Consider the following 10,134-nt stretch of genomic DNA (forward strand, 5'->3'; position numbering starts at 1 on the left):
TATTCTTATCAATTATCGAAGCGTTTTATCGACAATAACTTATTATGTACTTAATACGCTTATATACACAAAAATAAAACACATCATGATAATCAATACAGCCATCGCTCCGCTCAGAATCCTAAAATATATAGGTAAACAAATTTTTTTTATAAATATTTTAAGTTTGAAAAATTTGGACAAAAATGTATATTTAAAAACAAAGAATAGCGCGATAATAGTTATTTTGTTATAATTCAAATATATTATTCATGAGAACTTAATACATTTTTACGTATATTATGAATTTTATCATACCTAGGCAATAACATTTATTGAATATGTTGATTAATTTTATAAACCATTCCCTATTTATTCTATGAATCTGTTCACACTATTTTACGGTAACACCTGTTCACTCAAAAGTTAATAACAATAATATTATAGTATGATATATTGATATAAGCTAAAAGTATAAATATTGTATACTATTAAAATAATTAAATGTTAATAATAAAATAAATGTTTCGGTAAAAATTAAATTAACCTATACTATAATACTACCAGTAAAATGAATTAGACTAAGAGCAATATCAACAAAAAAAATACTTGGTGATATAGGCTGACAGACCGTCTCAGCTCAGAATTGTTTTTTTGTATATAATAATAATAATAATAATCACTGAATTCAAATTTAACACAATTATTACAGTAAACCCACTCGACACCTACTATACAGCAGAGCAGTACCCATTATCCAATCGCCCATATTTTGTATGTACGAGTATATAGACTATACATACAGTATAGACACAAATCATTATATTAATTTTAATATTAAATTGTAATTCAAATTTTATAATAATTAACTACTGGTCATAAATAAAAATAAAAAATACACACGATAATATGTTATGCGTCACTATTAATATATATATAGATATGATACGAATATATTATTTTATTATTATACAATATACATTCTATGTAGTAAATTATTATATACTAATTATATTTTATCATTTTATACTATAGCTATAATAATTAATAGCTACTAGATAAACTGCCTACTGGCTACTACCGGAGTAATTGATACAACTGATAAGTAATTACAACAACTGTATAGTTTAATGTATGCATAAGTACAAATACTAATGTTAATGTATAATTACACTTTATTACATATTATTCCATATATTATAGAACCACCATTAAACAACGTTAGTGTAAACTACAACACAAAACATTTATCTACTTGAGCGATATCATCGTTTATATATTATGTTTTAATATACTGCGATAAACCCGTGCCATTAAAGTTAGTTATTTAATAATTGCAATGTAAACATTGCTTTTATAAATACATTTTTCCGTGATGGGAACGACTGAACGAGCCCCAGTCGTGGACTAATGGTATTTGACATTCCGCTGGATGAAATACTCGGATTACTTGTCTTTTAATGGTTAATTTTTATACATTATTTCGGGATTAAGTTCAATAGCTTGTTGTTTGATATAAGGCTTAGCAACTATTTGATTGAATGATTCTCAACGAATATGTGAGAACAATGCCTCCTAATTGTTGTTTCATCCGAAACACATATATTATATATTTAATAGTTATAACACCAAATACAAATACTGTATCTTTCTTTGTGGTTCTAAACTGGTCATGAGTGATTCATATAATTATTTTAACTTTTCGAAAATTTGACAACTTGACGAGCTTAACCGATCAATTTGTTTAAATTGCTTGTAACAACTTCGGTATTTTTCATTTTTGAAAAATGTACAATGATTACAACTATTCATGTTCAAAATCATGTCGAGGTCACCTAATATCCCGCCCGGATACCTTATGGGTCGATTACCAACGACACACTGGCCAACCTGTGTGAATTTTATGTGTATTTTATTGTGTTATTGTGTATAGTATCTGGCAAAAGTTGACAGGGTTGCTAACCAAGTGTATATACGTGTGTATTCGTGTGTGTGTAAACCAGGACTTCAAAAGTTTATGTATAAAGTTTTGTCGCTATAACGAAAATAAAAATAAAAATAATAAACAAAACCAGCTAGTAAACGAAAAACGAAAAAAAACAAATACACATTATATCATTCTAATCATAATTAAAGATTAACAATAAACAAAAAACGTATTTATAACATAACGTTATTAGAATTTTATTTTTTTTGGAAATGAATTTAATAACTTTTTAACAAATTCTATAAGTTTTGTAGTTCGAATATTTTTTTACTAATCTTTTGTAGCCGGTTTGTATTGATTTGAAATCTTGTTTTTTTATTTATAAAGGTTTAATTTTTTTTTAATCAAAATTTCGGTGGGGGCTGGGGAAATGCCTTAAGTTCGAATTTTGAATTTTTTTTCTTACCAATAGTTTGTAGCTTATGTAAATATTATAAAACAAATTACTTAAAAAACCATCATCGTTGGATAATCTATACAAATGGTTTAATTGGTTTAAATTTAAATACTAAGCAGATAATAAGTTTTGGCAGTTTTGCTGATGATACCTTAATTTTTGTTAGTAGTACCTCAAATAATGTAGTTAATATATAATATATAACCTAACTACACTCACCTTGAAAATTTGAAAACTATTAATAACTGGTTTGAAAATAATTTATTTGAACTCACTCAATATTAAAAAATAAAATTATATATGTTTTTTTTTAATTTATAAAAATCAAGGTTTAATATACAATCCATTTGTTTTACACTACTCAAATTATTGTAATAGTTCCTTAGATTCTTGTAAATATAATAAGCTTGAACATTGCATGTTGATGACTCAATTAAATATCTTGGGGTGATTTTTGATAAAAATTTAAGGTGGACTAAACATATTAATCATGTATATATAATTATATGTAGTTACTAATTAGTACGGTACAAAAGTTGTTTTATAAATTTAAATTTTTAAAAGATATCCTCAACACCAACACCTTGCGTACAGTCTATTTAACACCTGTATAATATATTATTAGCTATTGTATTGTTGTTTGGGTACAATACATCAAACCATCAAAGTTTGCCTCAAATCCGCTTATTATTACATTGGTTTCACTGTTAAGATTTATACTATTGTAATCGTATGATTTTCACATAGATGACCTTTACAATACATTCAGTTTAAGAAACCTCAATGGTTTATATATATGGAATATCCTAAATTATATTTTTAATGTAGATTTAAAATATTATCGCCGGTCACATATCTATCAAACATGTCTAAAACAATTAGTAAATCTGAATATAAGTATACCAGTAACCCGCAATAAGGAATTTGGTAGAAAAATGGTTATTAATGTCGGTATTCATTTATATATTAGCTAAATATTAATTTAATATCATATAAAAGTAAGTATCGTTATAAAAAATATTTAAAACATCTGAATTTGAATCATATTATATTATAAACAAAAACTTATACCTATACATATATTTTATAGTAAAATAAAAGTAAAGTATGGAGAGTTTGATACTGTAAATAAGTATTATCGTTTTCGTCATTTCCTTTATGCAACATACACTCACTCACTCACTCACACTCACTCACACACACACAAGTTTTTTTTTACAAATCATTATTACCTTAACCTCATTCGCTTCATTCGCTTACTTACTTATGACAATAATAAAATGTAAGCTAAAAACACTCATGATATAGAACATTGTACGTATTCACACCTAATAATAACAATGAACCGGGCGTGAAAAGGGTACCAAATACCAAGGTAATAATAATGGGTCTATACAAGGTGCATACCTATTAACGGGTTGAATCGATGATTGTGAATATATTTTATAAGTTCTTTATTATATTCTACTAATGTAGTAATGTTTTATATATTATTATAATATAAGATGTACAACGATGTTATGCGCCTATGCCCATCGTTATTTTTCAATGTATTCACAAAACTAATGTGCGTCGATTAAGGGTACTGGTTCGATATTCGATACTACACTATACCTATATTTGTCTACTAGACTAAACACTAAAGGCTAACCCTAGAGTTCGTGCGACCAATTTGTAAGCTTGACGTTGATTGCTACATTTTTTTACTCTTTTAGTTGAAACGTTTAATGTTATCAGCTTGGACTACAGGATGTCCGTCTAATGGTCTTGCATGCAGCTATTATTAAGGGCGTGTGTGTGCATTTTTTTTTTCGAAACATTTTTGTGTGGCTGGACTCTTCTAAATTATCAAATATTTTACGTGGTGTATTAATGTTAAGTTTTATGATTCTAGTCGGATGATATTGTTGTGTACTATAATACATGTTATATGTTGTGTGCAATAGATTCTAAATAATGTTAACAATGTATTTATATTATATATATATAATATTAATATATATATATTCATATAATGAATATATAATAATATATGATAATCATATATATATATATATACAGGTGCAGGCGTATATATAGGTGGTGCTACTGGTAATGTTAGGTAAGCTTACCAGGCAACTCCTCCGCGATAATTATAATTCGAGGCAATTAAATTTCAAAAAGGTCAAAAATATAATAGAAACGCATTTATCACCGTCGCCGATCGTTTAATTATTATATAAAAAACAACAACACTGGCGCCCTTGTGCAATAGATTGTCGTAATGGATTATTCATTATTATTATTTTTGTTTTAGTTTTTAACGGGGGTAACGTGTAAAATTGTAGTTCACACACGCATAAAAAAATAAATATATATTAAACACAATATAATAACATTATTTTATATTTTATACGATGCATCTACCTATACCGGGCTGACGGACTATACATTATGTACACATTTCACTACAAATATTATTATTCTGTTGTATAAAAGCAAAACTTTATAAACCTACCTAAAATAAAATAGGTTCTGTGTTCTAACTGTAAATCAGTTTTTATTACTCTAGTGTGGTAAATTGTGTAATTTTAAATCATTATATGATCATAAAGTTAGATGTTTTAACGAAAATAAATAATCGCTTTTGTAATGATATTTGATTAACAATAGATGTCGATAGTACAACAAATACTCTTTTTTATTGAGAACTGTAGTGAAACCAATTTGTAAATAATAAGTGTTTAAAAAATAGTTATTACTTCTAAAATATATCATAATATTGTTTGTGTATGATTGTATGATTATACAGTAAGACAAGTACTAAGTAGCTATTATATTGCGGTGTAGATATGTGTATTTCTAAAAGGACAATCATAAATATATTTTAAATATCTTATTCGGGGATTTTATAAGATTTCTCACATAATAGGCACGTATTATTGCTTTTTACATACCAAAATAATTTACAGTTAAGTTGTTTTAATGTCTATGTATTTTTATAATTCTAATTTTAATTTTCAACAATTTTCAGTGATTATAGAAATCTGAATTTATTAATATACAGGGTGATTCTTTTATTATAAAATACTCATTATTTTAAAAAGTATTATTATTATTATTATTTTTTAGTATTTTTTAGTATGTTTTGGAAAATATTTTTTTACATAGTTTCAAGTTGTTAAAAAATTATATTTTTAAATATTTTTTTTTAAGTTTTTTACTTTTTTGAATGACAACATGGAGTCTTAACCATGTTGTCATTCAAAAAAGTAAAAACTTAAAAAATATACTTAAGAGGACGCCATACCCGCATGTGTTGTCTCTGTCTTACTAACGTACATCATAACAAATTTGCGTTCAGTAGAATGCATTTTGTGACGTTAGCTTCAATATTAGAGTAAATTTACCTATAATAATATTCTTACCTTTAAATTTTTTAATAGGTAAATTTATTCTAATATTAAAGCTAACGTCACAAAATGTATTCTACTGAACGAAAATTTGTTATGATGTACGTTAGTAAGACAGAGACAACACATGCGGGTATGGCGTCCTCTTAAGGATAAAAAATATTTAAAAATATAATTTTTTAACAACTTGAAACTATGTAAAATAATGTTTTCCAAAACATGGATACTTTTTAAAATAATGAGTGTTTTATGATAAAAGAATCACCCTGTAGTTATACAAACAATTTTGGTGACCCAGCATTTAGTGAAACGTGAATGTATTTTTTTATCTATTCTCGATTTCACTCAGTTCTGAAACTGTTTTACTGAATTCGGATTTGGCTGATCCAGGTTCTGTTGCCTCTCCATTCGGTTCTGGTATCTCTGTACTTAGTTCAGATGGCCCACCTGATTCGGACTTGGCTGATCCAGGTTCTGTTGCCTCTCCATTCGGTTCTGGTATCTCTGTACTTAGTTCAGATGGCCCACCTGATTCGGACTTGGCTGATCCAGGTTCTGTTGCCTCTCCATTTGGTTCTGGTATCTCTGTACTTAGTTCAGATGGCCCACCTGATTCGGACTTGGCTGATCCAGGTTCTGTTGCCTCTCCATTCGGTTCTGGTATCTCTGTACTTAATTCAGATGGCCCACCTGATTCGAACTTGGCTGCTCCAGGTTCTGTTGCCTCTCCATTTGGTTCTAGTATCTCTGTACTTAGTTCAGATGGCCCACCTGATTTGGACTTGGCTGCTCCAGGTTCTGTTGCCTCTTCATTCGGTTCTAGTATCTCTGTACTTAGTTCAGATGGCCCACCTAATTCGGGTATTCTTAGACCTAGTTCTAGTGCTCCTGAATCTAGTTCTGGCACGCTTACATTTAATTCTGGTGATCCTGCAACTAATTCTGGTGCTTCTGAACTATATTCCTGTTCTTCTAAATCAGTTTCTGGCATAGGGACTAATGCAGTAATGTCTCGTGAAGACAGAAATATGTAAATACCTTGTTCTGGGTCTGTAACTGATGCACTCAGTTCTTGACTGTATCTGCTTGGCGTGGTATATGGTTCCAAAGCACGTTTCTAAATAATATTGTTAGTTGATAAATAATATGATTTTTAATGATAAAACAAGATTTAGAAATGGTAAAATAACTTTAACATAGCCACCAATCATCGTGCTCAATATAACTTCAGATAAATAGGTTGTAAATAAAACACAATAAGTAATGGTTGATTTATTAGGACGAAACCCATATTGTTGTAATTATATGTTTACAATTGTATGGTAATGGTAATTTTCGCTTTTTTTTAATACGAGAGAAAAATTTGAAAATACCTTCATTAAATGAACGTTTGAAATATCATATCGATATAACTATATAACTGTATCAGACATGATATTAGATTTTAGCCGAAGAGTAAATAATAAGCAACCATAACCAAGTGTCGAATCATGTTTTCTGAAAATAATGGAAATTTAAAAAATCTTTTGATATGATTTAAAAACTAGGTTCAAAAATATGATTTATTGGATTTATTTAACTTATATAATTAGTTCCTATATTATATTAAGTAATACAATAATTTTAATTATACAAAGATCATTAGAGGTACCCGAATGGAATGAAACAAAGATTTGTGCTCTGTATGCCTTGATTTCAGGTATTCTTCCGACATCAATGATATTGGGTGTCGGTTTTCTATTTCCAACATATCATTCAGATAATTTGGTTCTGGAAGTTCCCCGAGTTCATTGTATTTGATTTTCATTAGTGATTTTTGGTCTTTGACTATACTTTTTTTTAACTTGAGATGGTTAATGATGTCCTGATTTCTTTCCAAACAGCTTTGATGACTTACTTTGGAACAGACGGTGCACTTATAGACTGGTTTGAGCACACTCCTTTTGTTACAGTGCATGCATTTATTTAAATGGAAAAAGTAGGACTTTTTAAAACTATGTTCAGTATGCATTTCAATGTTGATTGATATATGTTCAATAAATTCGCTTAAGAATTATTAAAATTAATTAATAAACAAATGACTTGCTGTATTAAAATACATAATATTCGTTGCTATAAGAAATGAAAATATACATGATCAATATAGTTCAATAATTTAATAGTTTTGAATCTGTTTTTTTTTTAAATTTTTGTTTACCTATATATGTGTGCATCGATAAAATGGTTGGATTTTCAATTTTTAGCGTGGTTTTGGATAGAAAAATCTCTAGTTTGTTGATATAATGATATAATATGGTATACAAAATATATGTTATTATAATAATTAAATATTAATAATATAATAAATACAATATTGCATTTATAGTATATTTAGTGATTAGGCTAATACTCTGATAGAGTGATAGATAGTCTTCATTCAAAATTGGTTTTATTATACAGTTATACACTGTTGAATTTAAATTTAGCACACAGTAGAGTGGACCCACTTGTGTATTTTTTCTTTGCATTTCAGCTAAATAAACAAATAGTTACGTCTTATGTGATGATAACTATAATTTTGTCTATATTTATTGGTAAGGTTTATCGATGATAAATTAATAACAAATGGGATAATATAAGATGATTTTTTTGTTAATAATATTAGAAAATACATTTAGTTATAACGACTAAAAATATACGTACCTATATTGAAATAAAATATTAATATTATGTATATAGCAGCAAAGTCAACGTGGGATAGAAAAAATGCGGTTCGCTCTGTTTAGCGAGTTTAATATTAGATACAAAAATATGACAATATAAAAGAGTAATATTTCGATAACATTTATATATGTGTATATATGTCATACTGTTTCATGACAAATATATAGGGCACTGACCCATTTATACATATCTCAGCTTCAATTTGTGGCTGATAATAAAATAATTACCGATAGATACTCTACTGTCACTATGATCATGATATTATTATTCTGTTATTCGACGAATATTTATTGAACAATATAATATATATATTTGTTTTTATAAGACTATAGTATCTATACAAAATATGCTGTAAAAAATATTGTCAAAAAACATTAAAAAAAGGAAAGTGAAAATTTTTAGTAAAATAAATTCAAACAATCATAACTTGGCTACTGCAAAAACAAAGTATATACACACGTATAAGTTTATAGAATTATTCCATAGCGGCATAGCTCATTAGTTGCTACATTAATTAGTTTATGATTTTAGTTTTATAGTTTTATTATATTGTGTTATTTAACTCTGCGATTGCATTTATAAATATATGCTTATACAATTGTATAGATATTTTATATTTATTCAAGATAAATGTATTTATCTATAGTTAATTAATTGTATTAACTAATCAATCTAGAATAATTGCTTTTTTATTATACTTCAAGCACAATACTTTTTATGCCAACCTATAATTAACATTAATATTATATTCTAAATTGTGAACTCATAGGCTCAATGGGGCCTATTATCTTCTTGAAGAATACATTTAATAAAAAAAATATGGTAATGAGTATTCGCATGGTAAAAATTTAAAATAGTGTTATCTATATTATCGATTGTTTTGCAATATACCTATAAATACTAGCATACTACCTACACTACTAACTTATGGAGACTGCTTAATATTTTAACGTAATTATTTCATAGTTCATTATTCGCAGTTCATAATAAGACATCATAGATACCATGTTTGCTCTTTAAAAATCGCCCCCCCCCCCCGTTATCTTGGCCTAGATCCGCCCCTGTTAAAAGTCATATTCTATAGTCACTATTTCCAAGTTTTAAATAGTCATTTAGAAAAATTGGTGCATTTAAAATTAAAATGCCCACCACAATAGTATTTTTTTCTATTTCAATACATAATAAATACAAATTGTGTTAGTCATTAAGAATCAATTTTTGTAACTCCTTATTACACTTAAAATAAGGGGAAGAAAATATGAGAAGTGGCTACTTCCAATCACACGAATTATCGTAATTATATCGAATTATGTCTGGATGAAAAAATAAAGATTGGTACTCGAGTTATATATCCTGTAGGATAAGAGACGATTTTTAAAAATAATTTCATTTAAATTTCTTTCAAATATAATTATTTTTATATTGGTTATAAATATGACGAGACACCATCTTGTGTAAAATGAATGTAGAATATCTATAATATTGAAATGGACAAATTTCTCGGTTTAAAGTACTCGGCACACCGCACAGTAAAATTTGTATAGGTAATAACTTACTTTTTTCGTTAAACTCAAGTATCTCACAAAAATTTACTGGATACTACTCATTTGCAGTACGTATTGTATGATCCGTATTATGATTTGTAAACCTACTTATTATATATGTTAGGTGAATCG

Source organism: Rhopalosiphum padi, chromosome 4, assembly GCF_020882245.1.
Source record: "Rhopalosiphum padi isolate XX-2018 chromosome 4, ASM2088224v1, whole genome shotgun sequence".
NCBI classification, from domain to species: domain Eukaryota; kingdom Metazoa; phylum Arthropoda; class Insecta; order Hemiptera; family Aphididae; genus Rhopalosiphum; species Rhopalosiphum padi.